Raw genomic sequence first — 23,866 nt, 5'->3', positions numbered from 1 at the left:
TTTTTTCCCCTTTGCAACTGTCAAAGAAATCCCATAAACACGGGAAGACCTAGGGTAGCCTACATCAGATGGCCTTAAGATTAGGCTCTTCTGCATAGCATTAAGTGATTTGCATGCAGTAATTTGAACACTGACCTTGATCTAGTCTACTTTGGCTATTTAATGGTAATTTATTGCCAAAACACCACACAATATAAATGAGCTATAATAAACAATAAAGGACTTAATCACACACAAACTACTATTTTACTGACTACAAAAATAATAATTAAGTAGGAAGTTTAGAAGTGTAAAACCCAGAATTGACCAAAAGTGCACCAAAATCAACAAAAATGACTGAATACACTTGGAGGAGGCCTGCGTCCTTTCTTTTCCAGATATTTTAGGATTTGGATATCGTTTCAGTATCGAGTATCAAGATATTTATGGCAGGTATTGTATCGAAGTCATAATTTTGGTATCGTGACAACACTATGCCAGAGCCACTCTGTTTTCTAGATTTTGAGGATCGGAGGCACTACCACCAACAAGTGATGCAGCTCAATGGCATATTAGAAGAGCACATTATCAAGCTCTAGTATAGAGGCAAGCACACATACCAAATCCAGTGTTACTAGAAGTAAAATGTTTTTTACTTGTCGGTTGTTGCGAACGGTAGATGTAGTTCTGCATTAGGCTTATTCCCGCTATAAGTTCATTATGTACTGTAGGATATATTCTGAGTTGAAGGTTATCTGTGCAACTTGTTATTGTGATTAAATGCATTAAACACCACATGAGGGACTCACTATGTTAGCAATAAAAATATGGTTGTGTTTTGATTAGAATTTCCGAGTTTATTACATGTTAACTGTAATCATGTTCCCATTAAATATGTTAATAAACTATAGTATGGGTTCTTTAATGCTCAAACATGTATTTAGAGAACACTTTTATTTGGTTTTAGTGGTTACTTTTGAAATCAACCCAATTTAGGGAAAAATAAGCAAAAACAATCACTATTTTATGTTAAAATGCTGATTAGAACTCAGAATTGAGCTTGGTAAACAAAATATTCAGAATTAGCACCCTCAAATTAGGTAAGAAAGGTGGTTTACCAACTTTTCCTCAAATTTGTCGTCAGAAGTTCTCTTCTGTGAAGCTGCTCTCCCTCTAATAAGTGTAAATAATATTCCAACTTGATGACACAGTAGGCCCAGGTCTATGTCAGTGCTAAAATGAGAACAAAATTACAGATAAGAAGCAGAATAGTCCCACACTCGTGAAAGTACAAATATATGGGCTTCTGCTGTCACCAGTGATTGATGTGTTTGGTGATGAATTTAGCCTGATTCAAATTAAATGCACACTTACATGCCACAATGAAATATTAGATACTGCCACAGTCAGACGCCCAACACACAAGCCTTCACTTCAAATCAATAGCATCTTCTCCAAGTAGAATTCAGGAGACCCTACAAACCACTGTTTATTATATGAAACAATAAACATACAACATACAGGTTGCCCAATACTACACACACCAAGCTGAGGCTTGTAAAACAATTGCTACAGGCTTCAAGTTACATGCTAAGATGTCAAATCTACGCACACCACCTTAAAGCTTAAAGGGGACATGCTAAACGCTGCAGACTAACAGTTACGAACTGCTACAGCTACTTGTGCTCATAAGTTTACAAACCCATACTAAAGTTGACTAAAAAGAGAAATCAAAAAATAATCTTTTGGACATTGATCTTAAAAATCCAACCTTTCAGGACACCAATTTTCTTTGTGAATGAATAATGTATCGTATATCAATAAATGTTCTTCCTTAAAATACAGGGGGCATAAGTATGCACACCCTTAATGTAAATTCCCATAGAGGCAGCCAGATGATTTTTATTTTTAAAGGCCAGTTGTTTCATGGATCCAGGATACTACGCATCCTGATAAAGTTTCCTTGGCCTTTGGAATTAAAATAGCCCCACATCATCACACAACTGTTTGCGTGCTATATTAGCACATATGCATAAGTGTGGTCACACTTATTCTTGCACTGTTGCACTGTTGGACTTACTCATTTGCACCATTACCATGACACTCACTCTCACAGAGCACCTTACCTTACTATGCACAGAGAATCACAGGCTCAGTCCCTGCCTTAGATTTAGTGTTATTTAGTATCAGTTGTATTTTAGTATATTCTTTATCTTCTACTGTCCTTATTGCTTGTTATGTTTTTTATATTATATACTTTTAATTACTTTTCTGCTGTTAGTGAATGTTGTGTTTGATGTCTGGATGCTACTGAGACCTTGAATTTCCTTGGGGATCATTAAAGTATCTATCTATCTATCTATCTATCTATCTATCTATCTATATATCTATATATCTATCTATCCTTCCTTCACCATACCTAGAGATTGCCATGGTTTTATTTCAGTTAGCCTAGTAGCTGGTTTGATTTGCATTGCTACAGGCTGCAGACTAACAGCTACATGCCTCATGTGTTTGCATCACCCTGCAGCACGCTCTGTAGTTCATCTTTCCATGCACTGCAGTGTTGAGATTAATGATCTGAGGCTACAGGTTACTGGCTCCAGCGCCGTCGTGCAGCAGGGACTGCCCACTCTGCAGGTCAGCCATGCTCGCTGTACTCATCCATAATTAAGATAATGAAATCACAGTTTGAGTGTTAACTGATATGAGTAATAGAAATTAGATTTTTAAAGAAATGGGTTGGAGCGAGTCTGTTTCAAAACAAACCATTTTGAGATTAAATTTGAGATGCACAATGAAGCATTCAAATTGGAATCCCATTGTAATTTATTCCAAATCTAATCAATAAATATGAATCAATGAATATATGTCAGCAATGCATCTAGTCAGGCAGTGCTGGTTTGTCATAAGCTTGTTCAAAATAATGCATTGTTGTTCATTATTACCATCACCATTCAAAAGATGAATCGTACATTAATATGTAAAGATATCATTTGATGATAAATGTCTGCTGATATGTTGCCTTAACATTGTAAATATGGTTCATCCCAGACATATAAACAGCATGCCACAAGTGTTCTTTCCCTGACAACACTATGAGTCAGTCTCTATCCATGATATTAGCTCATAAAACACACTGCAGTATATCTGTACTTTCAAACCAGTCTTGACGCTAGAGGGACTCCCCAGAGTCTGTCATCAATCAGATTAACCCCTATATATCCAGTGTCTACAGAGAACACCTGTTCAGCTTCATGCATTACAACTCAATACCAGGGGGGGATTTTCATTACCTTTCGCATACCAAAGAAACCGGCACAATATTCCTTCATCGGGGAAGTGATATGGGAAGACTGATGCCAAGAAAGAAACTGTAGGGAGAGAGGGAGAGAGGGAGAGAGAGAAAGAGGAAAGAGAGAGAAAGAGTATGGAGAGAGAGAGAGGGGGAGTGTGTAAAAGAGCGAGGGAGAGGGGGGGGGGGGGTGCAGGAGTTTCTTGATGCAGTCTGGGTGAGCCCAGAATGCTAATAAGTGGAGGAGGCCTTTCCCAGTAGCCTTCTGCTGAACATATACATCTTGTCAGACCTTTGCAACACACACCACACACGTCATGTACACACATGAACACACACACACAAACACACACACACACACACACACACACACACACACACACACACACACACACACATATACACACACACAAACACATCACCTCTTCCTGACTGAGATCAGCACATAGTCAGCACAATCACAAAACTTTAAATGATAGTGAAAAAGCTGGTTACAGAATGAGCGGCATCAGTTTGAGGAGTTATGAACATTCAATAGCAGCCCTTCTGGTGATGAGGGATGTCTTTGGCAACAAAAAAAAACATTGAGAGAAAGAATCCTCATACAGGCGATGCATGCGTGGGCTGAGGTTAGTGGTTTGTGTGTGTGTGTGTGTGTGTGCGTGTGTGTGTGTGTGTGTGTGTGTGTGTGTGTGTGTGTGTGTGTGTGTGTGTGTGTGTGTGTGTGCGCTGAAACTCCTGAGGCTCTGCAGAGAGATGTAAATTATTTAGAGATATTGATGTGACATAATTCAAGGCTGAGAACAACCTCTGTCAGACATTACTACTGCATAGACCCACACCACACATATAACATCACATGCACACACACACACACACATTTGACAAATGTCAGACACCCCCCCCCCCAACACACACATACATATACTCATACATATGCATACGTTCTATTATACATACATTCATATTTTCCCCAATTAATTCACACATACAGAAATTGAAATGAAAAATAAATACTCCAAGATCAACATATGGTATGAATATTTTAAACAAATGAGCAAACCCATGTTGGTGTGTGTGTGCGTTCTGAGCTAAAGGGAAATCAGTAGTTTTAAGACCAATACTGCCCTCTGTCTGCTATATGTAGTGTTACAGTTACAGACCAGCTCTCTTCCTTTCCATTCCAGACTGGCTGATCTCAGTGTCCCCCCTCATGGACTAACAGACTATGATGTGTGTTCCCGCTAACTTCACTGGGCCTCAGGGCTGTCCCCTGTGAAATTCATGCTGACTTTACCCAAGGGAATTAACAACAATTCATATCATTGTGATATTAAACACAGGGTTATCCAAAGGGAGGTTGGAAGCTTAAAAAACATCAGTAAACAGCTGCCATAAAACGGATTGTAACACATGTCATTGTTAGTCTAACACAGGTGCTTTCCCATTGCTGTTATTAGCCATTTGAACCCTCACAGCCACTCAAACTCAATCACGTATCAAAGGATGTCAGTTAGGTCTTTGAGGGCTCAGGGCTTAGACCTTATGGGGGATGTTGAGATTCAGCCACTCTCAAAAGAATATCAGTAAGCCAACCTTAGAGAGAAAGATAGTCTTGACAGCAGTTTCAGACTAGTCAGTTATGTTTAACCCCTAATTGAAAATGATTATACATTTCTCAACATTTAAGCATTTTAACATTTCTTGAATTTCCCCTGGGGATCAATAAAGTATCTATCTATCTATCTATCTATCTGTCTATCTATCTATCTATCTATCTATCTATCTATATATATATATATCTATCTATCTATCTAAGCACTAAATATGCTATTCTCCTAGCCTGGGTGCCAGCCGAACTTAGGCCGTTCACAACATTTGAGATTGGGAAGTTCGGTCTGGCATTGCTCCGTTGTGGAGCAACTATGGTTGAACTAGAGCTGTTCGGACCAATCAAATCGGGCTTTACGATGATGGACAGGTGAGCAACAGCGCCTCATCTATCACGTCATCTGAGCACACTATCCTAGCGTTCATGGGCATCGGAGAAACCTTTTTCCTAGTGAAAACGTCATCATTCCGCATCATTCACGTCACGTAATGTGTGAGTCAGAGGTCGGTAACTGGAGCTAGATATTGCTAACAGAGTTGCCCAGTTAGGGGCTCGTTATCACTTTTGTCGTCACATTGTAGTTCGTTTGTAGTCCATGTGGCCTTTCATGTACAACAGTTTAAATGTGAACTTGGAAATCGGACGTTTTTGTGACTTGAAAGCTGCATATCTTTCTTTCACACGCGTCTTACACTATAGTTTAAGCAAATACAGTTGTTTATTTAGGATTAGTGAGCGTATGTTTTAACCTTTGTTGTGGCATCCGTGTTTGTCACACATTCCGACGGCAAAGCACATGAACACAACACAAAACAAAGTAATCAAGGGGGTGGTCCTTGTCATTCCCAGGTGCCAGGCTACATCCAATTTTCAGATTGTGTGTTCTGTAATATGCAAATTACAGTACATTTTATGAATAAATGCCTAATTCACATATATAAACATAAAATCTCAAAAACTTCTAATACATTTTTTCTTTGCTATGATGTCACTAATCAGCTATAGAAGTTTCATAGTGATAGCTATTAATTGAAAATGTTCCCCTATTGTACTCAATTTACTTAGAGTGTTGGGCACAACTTTGGCCTTTAATCTAAAAAAAAATATGTTCCACTCCATCTACGGTGGTAGACTTTTAGTATATGATACAGGAGGGTATTAGGACCAATAAAAACTATGAGTCATTTCTGTTGCAAATCTTTTTATTTTTTGGGGGGGCTAGATTGACTGGCCTACCCTGTATTGGTTGAAACACGCCCCATAATTACATCCTAATGGAGCAGTATCAGACTCATATTCTGACTGGAATTTTAGTATGACAACGTCAGGCTACTATTCTCCATCATCACATCCAAGGCCTTTTGAGAGCCTTATAGTTTCATTCCTATCAGTATAGCCGTCCATCCATAGTCTTGCAAGTTAGCCCTGTAAGTGTCGACTGTATGATACTATTTACAGTCAGTATCATCTGCCTAAACTGAAACGGGATTACTTCCACATTACTTCCACTTCCTGTGAAGTTGGACTCAGTAGACAATCATAATTCTGCTCGTTAGACTGTGGATACCTTACTCCCTCTGGCCAGACTTCTATGCCACATTTCACATGAGTGTCCTGAAACTAGTGCTATTGGGCAGGAGGCAGGGCCGGTTCTACCGTACTACATTTGGGTGGACTGGTAGAAATTTTGGGTGGGCAACATAGCAGTGGTCAAATTGGATCAAAATGGACATAAACACAAAACACATTTTTAAATGCATCTCAGATACAGTATTTAGACCATGAGATGTAACCGGCAGGTCAGCATAGTTGATCTGTTGACTTTTTACAGGTTTTGGCATGTCTCGTAGGCAGAGAAAAGTTGCTGCTCTCAAACACTGTACTTTATCAACAGAGTCAGTGTAGGCTACTGATGAAGGAATAGATTAAAGTGACAGATATGGAAGGTTTGCAAAGTCATATCATGCTCCTTTTAAAGAATATTTTTAGTTGCCTACCTTACAAAAATACAGTATTTTATTGTGATGCATGGTGTGGCTAATGCAATTTGTAGTTTATTTTGATTCACTTAAAATTAGGGTATTTGATATTTCATTTTAAAATACATTTTTATGTATTTTTGCCCATCCCTGCCAACAGCTAGAGCTTCCAGCCAACTAGTGCTTCACTCTGGGGCATGCTCCTCAGGATATAGTCATTAACACATTCAAACACACACATAAGATACATACATGCACACACATGCAGGCGCACACACACACACACACACACACACACACACACACACACACACACACATACACACCCCCACACACACACTCACAAGCGAAAACGCACACACAGAGAAGCACACATACACAAAAGCAAATGTACACACTAATTTGCGTATACACAAAAGTTGCAAGAGTAGGGAATGGAGTAGGAGATGGAGACAAATTGACATGTGTGATTCATTTGCGGAGAGACTGTGCAGGACTGGGCGGTGGTCATATTTTGTACCGCTCTGCGGTACATCTAGTTTGTTTCAATAATTTGTGGCTTTTACTTTTGACTCCTATCATCATTATGCAGAAACTATTGCCAGACATTGATATAAATTACATAAATCCAAAATGAATTGATTTACACTATCCTAACATGATCAACTGTTGTCCTGTCACGCACAAAATGAGAGAAACACTAGAGGGAGACATTTAATTGCAATATTCACATTTAACACCTGTACTCTGCAGCAGACTCTACACTTTACTTTCTGTTCAGGCACATTCAAATTCCAGTGGCCTCTCCTCAACCTCTCTCTCTCTCTCTCTCTCTCTCTCTGTGTATTTGTGTGTGTGTGTGTGTGTTTGTACGTGCGCGCGAGTGAGAATAATATTATAATGATTGTATGGAATAAAAAATGTGTTAATTACTGTTTTAATTTCGTAGTTTACATATCTTACAGGATATTTACATTACATTATTTGAAAATCGTAAGTTAAATTCTACTGGATGCTTGGAAGGTGGCTGGAGTGACATTTGATGTGGCCAGTCCGCCGGAGGTGTTCCCGATGCCGATGTAAGCCTATGGCCCGCCCCGTAAGGCGTGCTCCGCGAGGCGAACGAGAGCAGAAGTTCGTTGTAGAGAACCAAGTGAGCTAGCGCAACGATCGTCCACACCGGGCAACTGAAACAGGACAAGCTACACAAACATCTTTAAGCTCTGTGGAGATTTCTTTGAAACACTCGAGACGACGATTGTATAGAAATCGGCAAAAACGTCTGGAGAAAACCACAATGCGCGGGTGTCCTCTCTAACTTCCATTAGTTGGAGAGGGGTATGCTTCTTAAAGAGCAGTACACGCTGTAGACACCAAGAGTACGAGGTAAGAGAGCTCATTGAGCTCACGGCGATGACTTTGTTGTTACAAAAACCATCTGTTGTTGAATAGATTTTCTTGCATTCGTTGCGTTAATTTCTGGAAAAGGGCGTCGCGAAATAATGATATTCCTTTGTAATTTGCCATCACAGTTAATCTCAAAACAAAGCTTTGGTCATTTCATTTTTGGCAAATAAATTGGAAACCCAGTCGTTCAACTGTCGTTGCTAGGGTTTATGCGCAACACAATTTGATCCACCGTGAAACTGTTTCCAAATTTCCCATGCGATCAATTCCAAACTTTTTCCGCAGATGAGCGTGCGTGCCAGGCCTACATGCCCCACCCCCGGTATCATTTCGTATAGTCAGCCAGGAGAGCGAGGTGGCTATTATTTTGGAGTTAATAGAGCAACTGCTGAACTTTGCAAGGCTCGGAGCAACTGCACAGAGTTAACTGTCATTATATGTGGGTAGGCTTAGGCTATGCATAGACTGTCAGCTTGGGATGAAGTATGCTCTAACATGGCCCTTCTACTCGGCCCTAATAAGCCTTGCGCTATTTGTCATACATTTGTGCCGGGTGCCTGTGAAGCATAACTCTGTGTCAAAATGTCGGGTGCCATTTGGCAGAACCGAAGAGTATGACTAATCTCATTGGAATTGTTTTGGTGTAGTAAGTCTATTTCACTTGTTTGAAGGAACCCTTATATTACATATTCACACAGCATTATTATGTGCAGTCATTCAACAAAACCACATAAAACCAATACAAATGTATAACAATAGGTCTTATTGATGGATGCTTGTTGAAATCTTTGGTAGGCTTATAGTTGTATGGGTATTCAACCCCTGTGTCGGTGTCATTGTTTGTGGCACGGTTCTGCTATTGTGATAGTTTTAGATGTGCTACTTAGCCTTGGGATGGTTGTTTATAAAGAGCAACACATGACCGATGCTTTCAACAGGCTGGGATGTGCTCTGCTGTGCACCACAGATGGAAGCACTGGATGTGCATTTGTCATGTCCTTCTGTATGCGATCAGCAGGGAGTTGTAAATCTTCGTTTGTGTTGTCTGAACAAGGAAAGCGATGCTGGTTCGGTCTCACTCTCTTGTAGTCAAACATGTAGGCCTACTTGCTAGCATTCCCCTGTTGTGTGGCTGCTGTTTGGTTGTGTGTAGTTGTAGACATTTTTGTTCTGTAATGTGTGTGTGAGAGAGAGAGAGAGAGAGAGATAGTCTTTGCATTGGTCGTCTCCCTCCCCTCCCCCCAGCAGACTTCCTCAGTTGACCTCCTCCGAGCTGCTGTAGGCTGAAGTATCCTCTAAAGGCGGATGGTGAAAGTACTAATGAACACCCATTTAGGGAGTTCTGGCCAGGCCCTGTTGGGATGTAGCAGTGGAGCATGACCCCTCGGTCTTCCGCTGCAGCTGACTCCACTGATTCATGTGAGAATCACTGCAAGTAACAGTGGTCAGAGATATGATCTGCAGTCCAGCATGATTTTTAGTCATGCAGCATTGTACCTTCAGTCTAGATGGAGATAAAGACTTTTTGTGATGTTGACATCACATGTGTATGATCTCATCACCAGGAGCACCTCCTTGTTTGTCTCTGTGTTGAAGTCGATGTGAATTGCCTTGGAACCAGAAAGGAAGTACAGACACACACACACGCACACGCAGACGCACACATGCACACGCAGACAGGCACACGGACATCAACACACACACACACACACACACATACACACACACACATTACAGACAGGCGCACAGACATCAACACACAAGCGCACCCTGGGATTGTTCCACATGCTTTATTAGGAGATGATTTAGTGGAAAGGACTCTGAGCACATGCTGTTTTCCTAGTAGTGCTCAAAGGACTATCTGTACAGTTGGAAGAGAGGACTTTCTCTCCGTCTCTGCTTCACAGCTTATCTTTTGTCTTCACTTTTTCTTTTCTTTCTTTTCCTTTCTGCCTTTCTTTCTTTCTTTCTTTCTTTCTTTCTTTCTTATCCTCCCCCCCCCCCATTTCTCTTCTGTCTTAATATGCCTGTGCTTTCTCTTTTCTTGCTTCCCTCCCTCTTGCAGTTTGTGAGCATGGTCACAATTCCATACATTCCAGCTTTTCCGGTTTTGTGCCGCGTGCCGACAGGAGAAGTGGTTTTCCATCGCCGGTTTGTCTCCCCTAGCGACTAGTCATGCTTGATTCAGGGCTCCTCAGGAGACACAGCACAAAGCACACACACAGGCACACACACACACACACACACACACACACACACACACACACACACACACACACACACGCTTGCTCTCTCTCTCACACACACACACACAGTGAGCAGTGAGACACAGGTGTATATATATATGTTCACGTGCTTAAGCATTTTTGCTTAGTAAGCAAAGCCCCCACTGCACAGTTTGCAGCCTTTAGTATTTGGTTTGGTGCTTGACAGCCATCAACCACAGGCATGCATTTCAACCACGTAGCACAGTCCTGTTGCTGAGCCATGCATGGTTATGTTGCACAGACTTGTAGCTCAAGAATAACACACGAACACCGCACAGACACACAGTCAGAAGTGTTCAGTAGTTGTTCAACACGGGCACGTAGTTGCAGCAGAATTTGTTCAGGCACCAAACAGCCCTGTCACACCATTAAATAATACTGCTAACTAAAGTACCATATGTAGCACATATGGTACTTTATTGACACACAGATACAGCATGGACACACAGTTACAGCATTAACTCAGAGCCGCTGTTTTCACGTAGGTCTATTGGCCCAGTGTATTACTTGACGAAGTATAGGCACACAGTTCAACCCTTATCAGAGCCGTGCCTCCCCAGAACTGGCTCAGGGACGTAGAGCTACAGCTATAAGTATATATACTCTTTTGATCCCGTGAGGGAAATTTGGTCTCTGCATTTATCCCAATCCGTGAATTAGTGAAACACACACAGCACACAGTGTACACACAGTGAGATGAAGCTCACACTAATCCCGGCGCAGTGAGCTGCCTGCATCAACAGCGGCGCTCGGGGAGCAGTGAGGGGTTAGGTGCCTTGCTCAAGGGCACTTCAGCCGTGCCTACTGGTCGGGGTTCGAACCGGCAACCCTCCGGTTACAGGTCCGAAGTGCTAACCAGTAGGCCACGGCTGCTTTCAGCGTCAGTGCAGAGTACGTACACATGCCTGGTCTTGGAATGTGAGCAATGCGAACGCCTCGGACCCTTCTGTGCCGTGCATGTTCTGTGCATGCTGGAAACGGCGTCTGTGTCGGTCATGTCAACAGGCTCTGCCTCACATGCTGCTTTTGCTGTGACCGTGAGATCGCTCGCTAGAGCTAAAACCATGCGAGCTCTCGTGTTGTTTTTCTTTTTTTTCTCTCCCCCTCCTCTCCTCCTATTCTGTCTGTTTTCTGGTTCCCCCCTCAAGGCTGTGGGAGACCACATGAATACTTGAGCCCTGAGCTGGATCTGTGTCTGCCATTGGTGCTGAAATATGACTATTTTTCCCCACTCACAGTCTCGTGGTGGACAGGCTTCTCTGCTTGCAAAAGAGCAGAACTGTACCTCAGCAAAAAGAAAAAGAACAGAACTGTAAATATGTTTAAGATCAGCAGACATGTAATTATAAAATAATACATTTGCGTCAGTGGATTCCTCTGGTGGAATGCAAAGTCTTTGGGGCTTTGCAGTCACTCGTGCTCTGTTTCAGCTTGAGATAAGTGGACCCTGTCCCTCACAACAGCTCCCAGGACAGTGGCGGGTGAAGATTAGGAACGTATGTGACAGCAGTAGCAGGAGTAGTAGTAGCAGCATCACCACTAAGGTGCATTCAAATTCGGCAAACAAAAGCAAATGTTCGAAGCAGACAGGATTTCTTTGAACTTCTCAAAAATGAACACTTTTACATAAATATTCCAAATAGCTTTGATTTGAATAGTATCCCTTAGTCCAACATCCATGTATGTTCACCATAAACTACCTCCTCAAGCTGTTAGTGTTTGCGAACAGTTGCAGTGAACTTGAGGCAAAAGAAAGAACGCTGAGCGCTTCGCCTTTGTTTGCTCGTTTGAACACACCTCTGGTCCCGGTCAGTCCATCCGGTGGCTGGCAGAGTGGAGTGTCACACCTAGTGGCACTGGCACCCTCTTAGAAATGACACACCACTGACTCATAGCTCACTGCCCCACTGATAGGAATAGGGTTGTGTTGGACTATGGAGTCTCAACGGAGCTCACTCCCTGTGTGTGTGCGTGTGCGTGTGCGTGTGCGTGCAGCACGTGTCAGAGGCCCTCTTTTTTGACACACACCTGCCTTGTCAGTCGTCAGCTGACACTCCCCTCCCCCTCCCTCAGACATCACACCTTTTATCAGGCTTGACCACACCTCCCCACATTTAGCCCCCTGCGGGATGGCTGTGTGGTCTGGCCGGTGCTACTCTCACCCACAGACCTACACACACACAACTGCTAAATGTGACTCTTTCTGTGTGTATCCATCTGTGTGTGTGTGTGTGTGTGAATATGTGCTAGGCAGTGTTTTCTGACCCTCTGCATGTGTTTTTTGAGTCAGGGGAGAGCTGTTGCTGAGATCTGTGGGTTTCCATATGCCTGGCCCAGTGTTGCCTGACCCTGTGTGTGTGTGTGAGTATGGGTGTGTGTGAGTATGGGTGTGTGTGAGTATGGGTGTGTGTGAGTATGGGTGTGTGTGTGTGTATATATGTGCACTAGGCCTGGAGCTGCAGCTGCGAGGGGAAAGCCAGTGGAGTGCTCTGACAGCGAGTAACCCCAGAGGAGGAGGCTGTTGGGCCAGTGCGAGGCCGCGCTCTCAGAGCCCAGCGCTCACATCTGCATTTTAATGCTCATCTGTCTGGGACAGTTCCTCCAACAGCTGCTCACGCCTCACTGGGCCAGACTGTGGCTGCACCAGCATTGTTGTCTAGCCCAGTCTGTCTGTCTCTCTCGCTCTGTGTGTGTGTGTGTGTGTGTGTGTGTGTGTGTGTGTGTGTGTGTGTGTGTGTGTGTGTGTGTGTGTGTGTGTGTGTGTGTGTGTGTGTGTGTGTGTGTGTGTGTGTGTGTGTGTGTGTGTGTGTGTGTGTGTGTCTCTCTCTCTCTCTCTCTCTCTCTCTCTCTCTCTCTCTCTCTCTCTCTCTCTCTCTCTCTCTCTCCTCTCTCTCTCTCTCTTCTCTCTCTCTCTCTCTCTCTCTCTCTCTCTCTCTCTCTCTTCTCTCTCTCTCTCTCTCTCTCTCTCTCTCTCTCTCTCTCTCTCTCTCTCTGTGTGTGTGAGTGATCGAATGCCTGCTTGCTTGGCTGTCTCTGTGTGGGTATTTTTGCCACCCTGTTCGACCTATTGTACATATGTATTTGTGTCTGTATGTGTCCCTTTGTGCATATGCTAAATTGGTGTGTGTGTGTGTGTGTGCTGACTCGGGTCAGAGTGACTAGATAGTTTTTTAAACAGTGGGAGCTGCTGCTTCACCATGAGCGGTCTGCTATCTGGGGAACGGTCGTGTGAGCAGTGTGCTGTGTTGACCTGAGCCTCTGTCTTGTTGTTTTTCTTTTCCATTGTATTGCCATTGTGGTCAAGCCAGTCAGTCTTGTTGGGTCAGCCACATGATTTGTATTGGTATTCCTTACAGAATTGTCCCTGGTCAAGAGGAGTCCACCTCCACTGTTCTGTTCTCAGAAGGCCCTGTGTATTACGCATCTCTCCTTGCATTTCTAATTGAGTTCAATCTTTTGTTTTATGACTTAATCAGCATTCATTTTTTTATTATTATTATATGACTTATCTGCATGATTAGACTTGTCCGATTTCTTCACGTCATGCTTAGCCATGGCTGAAAAATCGCTGCCCGTGTTGGTAGAGAGCCGGGGCGGCCCTTCAGACGAGCAGGCTGGTTGGTCAGCACGGCACGGCAGACTGCGGGGTGAGAAAGAGATAAGAGGGGGCAGTTAAAAGGGAGCTGGAGGGGGAAATCAGCCGGGGGCAGTTAAAACGGAGCTGGAGGGGGAAATCAGCCGGGCTGAACCGCCTGACTGGAGCGCCTCTGCCTTATCGGCCGCAGCATCTCGGCTTTGTAACAGGAGCGAGAGAAATGTCAACACTCGGCCCTCAGAGGCCGTGTTATCAGGGAAAACGCCTATGTTTCCAGTCCTGTTTTCCTTTCTTTCTCTCTTTCTCTCTCACTCACTTTCTTTCTTTCTTTCTTTTTTTTTATTTTTTCTTCTGTCTGTCTGGGGGTAGACCTTCCTTGCATGGGATTCAAGCAGTCTAACAAGCAGGCTAATAAATAAATTTGAAGCAAGGCGTTAAAAAAAAATAGTAGAAATAACAGTGATTTAATATAAATAGACCTCGGAGTACAGGTTGCGCTGTGTGGGCCTAGCCTGGTGATTCAGGGTGGGCCGGACTAGGTTGGGTAGAACTTTATCAGACCCCCCTTCTCCCCCCACCCCCTCCCACATGGACTTTGGGCCTTTAAAAAGGGTTCTAATGATGGCTATTTTACGGGTGACTGGAGTCACACCAGCACAGAGCGATGCAGAGGCTTGCTCTTCTGGGAAGACCCATTAAGATGGTAAATGGCCCTTGATGCCACAGCTCTGAAGTAACATGGATGCAGTTTTAGTTTAAGTTGTGAAATTGTGTAGTTTTATATGTGCGATACCACAGATGCATCAATCTGCACTGCAGTAGATACATTGTATGTGTATTTTTTTTTTAAGTATGTCCGAGAGACAAATCGTGTACACAAGAGTAGTACACAAGTTTGTCAGTGGCCATTTAAACTATTTTTCAAGCATGTTTCAATCACTAGAAATCACTATGCACTCACTAGGCATAATACTCCCGCAGCCACTCTTCAATACTCTACACACAATGCACAGGACACACACACACCCAAACATACACACATGCACAAGCACATTTACTTCAGTCATATTCTGAAACTATGTGAGTGTGTTCTTAAACATTGAAATGGAATGTACCATGAATAGCTAATAAGCTGCTACACATGGTGTCACATTTCCTTTCTCTGGCAACATTAATCATGTCAGCGTCTGTCATTTGGTTCTGATAAGGATGATGGACTGACAGGCTTCATTATTAGGGAGATTACTGGTCATGATGTAAGGACCTCATGAAGTGGTTCTCACTTAGCTGCATTCTCAGAAACTGGCCCTTGTGTTGCTTGAGAGGTCTGTCTGAAATATCACGTTGACCTTTCTCAAGGACACGGACTTGTGGGTGTCCCGTTTACACAGTTCCATCCCCCACGTCTGTGTAGTCATTAACCTTTGAGATAAAATGCTCAGGATTTTTCTAGACAAGCTGCCATATTTGACTAAGATAACTGTGACTTCTGAGATGTGGAATGTGGCTCCTGCGTCTATTTAAGCTTGCCTTTATACTTAGGCTTTTACTGATAAGTGTGTGTGTGTGTGTGTGTGTGTGTGTGTGCGCCTGCTTGCCTGTCTGGATTAGTTGGGTGATTCTTTTCTCTTTGTATCACTTTCAGGTTCTGCAGTGTGAGGCTGTGTGCATGTGCGTGTGTGTCTGTGTATACACGTGTGTACGTGTGTACGTATGCGAGAGAAAGAGATGTGTTGCTGTCCCAGGGGTTTGTTTACTCACAATGGCCACTAAGCCCTGTGTCAAAACCCTCTCACCACACGGGGTGCGTATGCGCCCGTGTGTGTTTGTGTGTGTGTGTGTGTGAATTGTGTGTGAGTGTGAATAGCGAATGTGTGAGGTGTGGTGCCACCTCTCTCTTTCTGCCTACTGGACAACGGCTGCTGACCTCACCATCATTCACCAAGGGGGCCCTCCTTCCCCTTATCACAATGAATAGTCAGGTTCTAATTCAGTCACACACACACACACACACACACACACACACCTGTCATTGGGTGTGTCTGTGGTTTACGTTTTGATGTTTCTCGCTCTCTCTTTCTCTCGCTCTCTCTTTCTCTCTCTCTCTCTTTCTTCCTAAGCCTATTTGGTGTCCCACCTCTGAAAGAAAAAAACCTCTACCATGTGTGTGTAGATGATGGGTAGGCAGGAGCCAGAATTTAACTTCGTCTCGCTATGTCAAAGTAAATCGCCACTATACTGACTGACTAGGCTTAACATTAGTCATTACACTTATATGCTACTGTGGAGAGGGTCCTTGCAGACAAACCAAAGTATTTTTTACTTTGTAGATGTAGTCTACAAGTAAAAAATTACTGGTTAACACTAGTACTAGTTAACACTTCGACTTGGAACCGGAGGGTTGCTGGTTCGAACCCCGACCAGTAGGCACGGCTGAAGTGCCCTTGAGCAAGGCACCTAACCCCTCACTGCTCCCCGAGCGCTGCTGTTGTTGCAGGCAGCTCACTGCGCCGGGATTAGTGTGTGTTTCACCTCACTGTGTTTACTGTGTGCTGAGTGTGTTTCACTAATTCACAGATTGGGATAAATGCAGAGACCAAATTTCCCTCACGGGATCAAAAGAGTATACTTATACTTACTTATATGTAATGAATGGGTTTATAAAAGGATGTTTGTGCAGTCAGCACATTATCTAATTTCTTCTTCCAGTTCATCTTGCGATGAGAAACTCTTCTTGTTTCATGGCGGTCTATTAGATCCACTGTGGCTATCTACACACACACACACACACACACACACACACACACACCACCACCACTGGCTGCATCATAACATCATAAAACACATCTCATAGATGTAGAAGATATATTCCCTATCCCTTGTCTGCATGTTTAACAGGAGGCAAGTTGGCAAACACACAGCTGTGAATTATTCATTGCACATTATTGATTGATGAATACATTGATAAGTGCACTGCACTGTCTCTCTGCTCTTCCTTATGTCCAAACGTCATTCAGGAATAGACGGTGGCAATGCAAATGGGAACCAGGCGTGATGAATGCTGGTGGTTGGTGCGCTTGCCTGCCTGCCTGCCTGTGGGTAGGCCTTTCATGCATGGGATTCAAACAGCCTAAGGCCCGGTTCACACCGGGTGCGTGGCTTGAGCGTGTTAGCTGCTAGCGTGTCCGTTTTTATTTTGGCTCCCATGTTAACAGGTTAGACGTTGCACACCGCCTGCGTGATACGCACGTCTCAGATGTGGCTCGAGCCGTGCCGAAAAGGCGTGCATGCTAGGAATAGGACTGTTGAAAGCGTTTCCATTCAAAACAGTGAAGAAAAAAAAATGATGTGAGAAAAAGAGACATTTTAATTGGCAGAGAGGCCGCCGCAGCGCCGCATCAGACACGCTTCTGGTAAGCCATAGAAAACTCCACGCAGCCGCCACGCAACTGACACGCAACAGACATGCGGAATTTGAAGCAAATGTGAAGCACAAAAAAAGAAAAGATAATAGTAGAAGTAACCGTGATGATTTAATGTAAAGAGACCTCGGAGGAGAGGCGAGGCTGTGTGGGTGTAGCCCAGGGGTTTGGGGCGGGCTGGAGTTGAATGCTGGTGGTTGGTGCGCCTCATCCCCCGGCACCTCCTCCTGACCAAGAGGAGGTGACACACCACAGCTCTTCCTGGGAACATCATTTTCCCCTCATCGTTTTCCCCCCTCCTCTCTTTCCCTTTTTTTTTGCCGTTTTTTTTTTTTTTATGTGAGTAATCACAGCTGAGGAAATGATTGTTTTTCCCGTTTACAAGCCAGCATTTTTCCCAAAGATGGAGAGCCTCTATTCAGCAGCTGAAACTCCCAGGGATTGAGCAGCTGACAGAATCTTAAAAGGCGTTCAGTTTAGAGCTGTTTTGGTGGTGCAGTTGGCATGGCAACTTTCCTCATTGGATATGATTGGTGTTACTCCAGGACATCACTAATAAGGGAGAATTAAATAAAAGGGAGATAATCCATATTCGAGTACAAAGTGCAGTTCTTCCGCTGGGGAATATCCGTATGTGTATTGGGTTTCCAACTGGCCAGAGTTTATGGAGTCTCTGACATATTCAACATCGGTTAAGATTTTATATCTCTTGATGGCCAGGCTTTAGCTGTGTGTGTTGGGTATGCTGGTGCGACATGTTTCTTTTTCCTTTCTTGCAAGGCTAGTTTCTCATGCGTTGCTCTTAAGTCACTGTAAGGGTTGGTTTCTCATGCGTTGCTCTTAAGTCACTGTAAGGGTTGGTTTCTCATGCGTTGCTCTTAAGTCACTGTAAGACTATGAGCCAGAGAAGCAAGCAGTGCTGCCAGATGCCCTAATTGTGGTGCCACGCCAAAGACGGACAATTCCTTGACCCTAAACGTGCTTTGTTCGGACACTCTCAGGCCGTCACTGATTTTTATCTGATGTCAATTCTTATCTGGTGCAGATGAAACTCAAAACTTCTGCATGAATGGAAATTGGCTTTGTAGACATCACTGACTTATGTTTGGAGAGTTTTGGATGGATTCATGGTTGCATGGCTCTTCATGTGAAACCTTCGTTGCATAATTTGACACCACTCCCTCTTTATGAGGACCTTTTACGTAAAACATAATAGTATCAGTGTCCAATTGCTCATGTTGAAAAACAAAATTACACTGTTTAAACTTTTGTCAGATTATGGAATCAACATGAAACAAAGTTGGCAGTCTTGATTATGATCAGTGTATTCATGAGAGGTAGTGTGTTGGCAAAACCTCAATGTCTGTACTTGTGTCGTAAGTGATGGCACATGTTGTAAATACTGTTTTTAGATGGCTATGGGATAAAGGCTGGCATGTGTTTGTGTGTAGAGGTAGCACATGTTTGAGACTGCTATGCTGACCAGTCTGTTAAGTCCAAGTCACACATGTCTCCTAAAGGGCCGTGTGGTGAGGGCAGATTCCCCATGATGAGTCAGTTACTGCTCCCTCCCTCCCTGCCTGCCTGCCTGCCTGGGATGTTTGTAATGGAACTGTGTGTGGAAGCCTCGCACACGGCCGAGGAATGTCAGACTCTGGCCTCAGCCCACGGGTTACCACGGCGAACGCTGGACTCGCTCTGACTATTTTAGGCCCTTGTGCTGGAATGACCAGAGAGGGGAATGACACACTACACATGATACATCTGAAAACTTGAAAGGAATTCGGCCTCCAAGAACCAGAAGTAGAGTGGGTAAAAGGTCTCGCGCGCGAGTGCGTGCGTGCGTGCGTGCGTGCGTGCGTGCGTGCGTGCGTGCGTGCGTGCGTGCGTGCGTGCGTGCGTGCGTGCGTGCGTGCGTGCGTGTTTGCTTGCATATGTGAGGGTGAGGTTCACTCACTGACCTTCTTGGAACACTTTCAACCTTTGACTTTGGGGATGAGCGCTTGTTCAGTGCTGGCAAAAACTACAAAATCCCCCTTCCTCATTCGTAGCTTTTCTCTGGGGAAACCCCTGATGGGGTGTGTGTGTGTGTGACAGAGACTGACACATGCTATATCCTGTGTGTGTCATGATGACTGGGTTCAGTGACCCCTGACTGTTCACACCCCCCTCTCCCTCCACTCACAGGCTCATAGCAGAGGCCTCAACCAAACACACACACACACACGCTCGCTCGAGCACACATACACACACAATAGTGTGTAGCATTCAAACAGAACTCTCATTCATTCATGACCATCGTGACCATGGGTATCCCCTTTGAGAACCTTTCCAGTATTGAGTTGAGGATGCTCTTTAGTGACCCGCCATTCGCTCTGATGGATGAGAAGGGCCTCTCTTGCTGCAGGCGAGACAGAGAGCCGAGGGAGGGATCTGGTCATTAAATGGTCAATGGAATGAGCCGACTCAGAGCTGAAAATCCCCCAGCTAACCCTAACCTTTTAATCCAATCACAGCCTCCGGTCCATTCATGAGAATCTCTGGCAAAACACACACGCACACGCACACGCACACACACAGATACAGAGAACTTGGCACACTATACACAGTCTTTCCACGTGTCTCTTGAGCCCTTTGCCATTAATGGTTTCTTTGCAGCGGACTCCTCTGTTTCCTGAAAGATTAGGTCTTCATAACAGACATCTGATGTGTTCTGTCTCTGCTGAGGCTAGCATTATCATCTTTATAACACAGGTCTGATGCTGTCCTTTTCTGCTAAGGCTAGCATTATCATCTTTATAACACAGGTCTGATGCTGTCCTTTTCTGCTAAGGCTAGCATTATCATCTTTATAACACAGGTCTGATGCTGTCCTTTTCTGCTAAGGCTAGCACTACTGTCTTCATAATAAAGGTGTGATGCCTAGCATCCCCATAAGGAAATGTCTGATTTTGTGCTCCTGTGTCCTTATAGGAAGTGACCACTCTGACCTGTTGTAACTTGATTCTAACTGTACATCCATAGTTTGAAGATGTGGATGATTTCAGTGTTGTCATGCTGATAAAGACTGTGTGTGTGTGTGTGTGTGTGTGTGTGTGTGTGTGTGTGTGTGTGTGTGTGTGTGTGTGTGTGTGTGTGTGTGTGTGTGTGTGTGTGTGTGTCTGGATATGTGCATGTACGTGTGCATGCATACACACATTTTTGTCTGTGTGGCCGATAGTTTCTGGCAGGCGCGCGGGAACATATTTTTGACTAGGGGTGCTGAATAACAAAATAATGGATGTCCGACGATTTCTCCCCTAGTATGATATGATTCGAGTTTAGACAGCTAAATACGCCATTTCATGAGTAGACCCTCTGGTAGACTTAAGAGCGAGAACAGCCACATTCCACTGCAACTATGCGCAGCACTTGCCACTCCGACTCATCAATAAAAACTGCGCGCACACACACCAGACCCATAGAAGCGCACTTGACTTCATTAAACTATTTCAGTATATTGCTTTTCTGATTGTCAAAACCACACTAGAGATGTTTGGCTTGAAAATATAATTAGGCTGCAATGACCTACAATGGCAAACAATTTCTGAGTAGCCTAACTTATGGCGTCTCCACTCCACAGCAAAAGTGTCCTAACCACCAATTACAGCGGTTTCTATCTGAGCGACTCCAATAGTAAAAGGATTTCAGTGTCATATTTCGGTGGCACTAGCTAAGCTGTCGTGGAACTCGAGATGACATGTCTACTGATAGGCAACAGGTCTCACCAAATTCGTGGATTTGGGCTAGATCAGCCACATTGCCTGACACTAACAGAAACTGAGCCGTACGTGAGGTCGTGGGCTTGCCAAAGACTAATTGCAAAAGATGCATCCTACCTCATCTGTTGTCGTTTGGTATTCGAAATTGGGCTTTTCACAATCCAACGATATATCCAAAGTGCGAACTAGTTGGTGATGGTAAGTCCGGACTAGTTGGTGCTGGCAGTAGGCTATGCATGCTACACAGAGTTCTAACAGGTGCATGGCCTAATAAGCAGGCAAGATATAACCCACGATCGCCATGGTTTCGTTATCAATTCGTGTTTGTGGTAATAATGACAGCAACAATAAAACCATCTTGATCTTCATCATTTTTTACATATCAGCAGCCTCTGGATGGTCATATGCATAGTTAGCCTACCTTTAGTTTGCATTTACATTTTAAACACTGAATCTACTGTCTTTACTGCCGGGAGAGAAAAAAACCCTGTATTCTTTTCTGTAGCCTAATATTCTTTTCTCGAAGTCAACTAGCCTGCTTGCAACGTCTCGTCAGCGAGTCACGTCACTTTCACTTCTATAGCTAGACTATAACGTTTAATCTTGACTATGGATAGCTATATTCAAAGCTATCCATAACCGTTTTTGCTATTTGCCCTTTTGACAACAAATATAATGACAAACTGCGAATTTGTAGGCCTATTGACAAAAAGCAAGGGGTGCTGCAGCACCCTCAGCATCCACCTTCCCGCGCCCTTGGTTTCTGGCTGATAAGAATCCTTTTTGGAACTCAGCCTTGGGTGTCATAAATTAGATCATCAGACTGTTTGTTGATAAAAATCTAAATATCTACCATATGAAACGAACACTAAGTCATTGTTTTTGGAGATGTGTCTGTTTCCTGTGAAAGTCAGTAGAGAGAATGTCAAATAAATGACCTTAGAAATTGATTAACCCAATCAATTTCTTTTAGTTTAGTTTCAATTTGTCCTTTATAATATAAAGGAAATGCCAAGTAAATTACAAAAGATCTTTTCTCTGCGTCTGAATGACTTACGTTCTGGGAATAGTTACATTTACACACAGAAAATGGTGACAAATGTAGGTGTATTCAGTCGTAATTGTTTTCACATGCTATTTCATGGTCTGACCGCTCTAGCCCGCTAGTCAAACTCATCACTGCCTATTCTTCTTCTCATCTGTCACTATCCTGTCTTCACTGTTGCTCTTGTTCTGTGGCAGGATCACCCAGCTAAACACCCTCTCATTTTACCCTCCTAAACTTCCCTTGCATCTCTTGCTGATGCTCTTTTAGGGAGGCGCAAAGCACGGCCAAAAATACAAGCGTAATTATCGTGTTTATAAGAACGCAGGAAAAGCACAACATGGTGCGCATATCTCAGGGCTGCTGTTGCCCACTGCCTTCAGCATGACTGGGTGTGCTTGGGAGTTTGTTGTGCTTTGTGTTTGGGCTGAGTTCTGCTTTCCAGGGATGCTTGAGTGAGCTTCACAGTACTGCCCTGGCATAGACATGCAGGGCTGTTAAAGGATGGCCCAAGGCTCAAAGTCTTTGAAGATGTGTACACACACACACACACACACGCACACATAAACACAAATACACCCCTCATTTCTCCTCCGTTTGCTGTAGCATATGGCCAGATTCCTTCTACATTCTGGGAATATATGCTCCGCTGTAGAATGTGGTCAGGTCAGGTCAAGGCCGAAAACTGTTCCAGTGTGAGCCTGCTGAAATAAAGTCTTGGAGCAGGAAGGCAGACCAGATGTATTGTTCATTTGTATCCTTGTGTCTGGTAGCAAGCTGGTGTGTGACCACTCTCTGCACTTTTTGCAGTGAATGGACAAAAATGATTGCTAGCATCTCACATGAGGATTGCATTATGTCTCAGTTGCAGTTTCACCTAACGCCTAACTAATGTACGAAGGCCCAATGTTTTGGCCTACACATAAAATTATGTACATTAAGTCTGCAGAAATGGTCTTCATGAAAGAAGCTAAATTATTTGGACAAGCCCTTCCACGCATACCCTTCAAATTGCCTGTGAGTGGCTTGGAATGTGTTTGCTGAGCCTAGGTGATCACATTGTAATCCTCCTTGTGAATGATATCTCTTCAACTTAAACTGACACTAATTGATACACATTTAACAAATATTTTACCTGGTTGACATTACAGACAGACAGACAGACACAATATGATCTACTATGAAGCTTTCATGGTGAACAGTTTGATGAATTGATTGCTCACAGCAGCAATCTGTGCTTTGTGACGCTGTGATGTTCTGTAATGACCCTGCACCCATGCACCGTGACCTGCCGTTTGCCTGAGTCAGTGCATTCTGAAGAGCATTTAGCAAGTGTGGAATAATGGTGATAGCACATAAACATGATGGAGTGGGAGAGGCAGGGAAGGAAAGAGAGATAAGTAAAGGTAAATGCTAAACAGTGTGTGTGATTGTGTACAGATGGTTTGATGGGAGTGTGTATAATTAGACCCAGCTGATGATCCTCTGAGATCATCTCTTCCTG

The 23,866-nt window shown here is 43.7% G+C and overlaps 1 protein-coding gene across 2 annotated transcripts in view; it reads left to right on the top strand.

The window, feature by feature from the left end:
* The first annotated feature begins 8,036 nt into the window (after nt 1–8,036).
* Nucleotides 8,037–23,866, top strand: part of akap13 (A-kinase anchoring protein 13) — a 97,964-nt gene continuing 82,134 nt past the window's right edge. For both annotated transcript variants that reach the window (XM_076269949.1, XM_076269942.1), the window contains exon 1: nt 8,037–8,251. The gene's annotated coding sequence lies outside the window, so the exon portion shown is untranslated. The remainder of the gene's footprint in view (nt 8,252–23,866) is intronic.

Source organism: Alosa pseudoharengus, unplaced genomic scaffold, assembly GCF_046254945.1.
Source record: "Alosa pseudoharengus isolate Yale_2024_CS ecotype anadromous, Long Island Sound unplaced genomic scaffold, YU_APseudo_1.1 YU_APseudo_1.1_scf_10, whole genome shotgun sequence".
In the NCBI taxonomy this organism is placed as follows: Eukaryota; Metazoa; Chordata; class Actinopteri; order Clupeiformes; family Clupeidae; genus Alosa; species Alosa pseudoharengus.
This window is presented reverse-complemented; position numbering and strand designations above follow the sequence as displayed.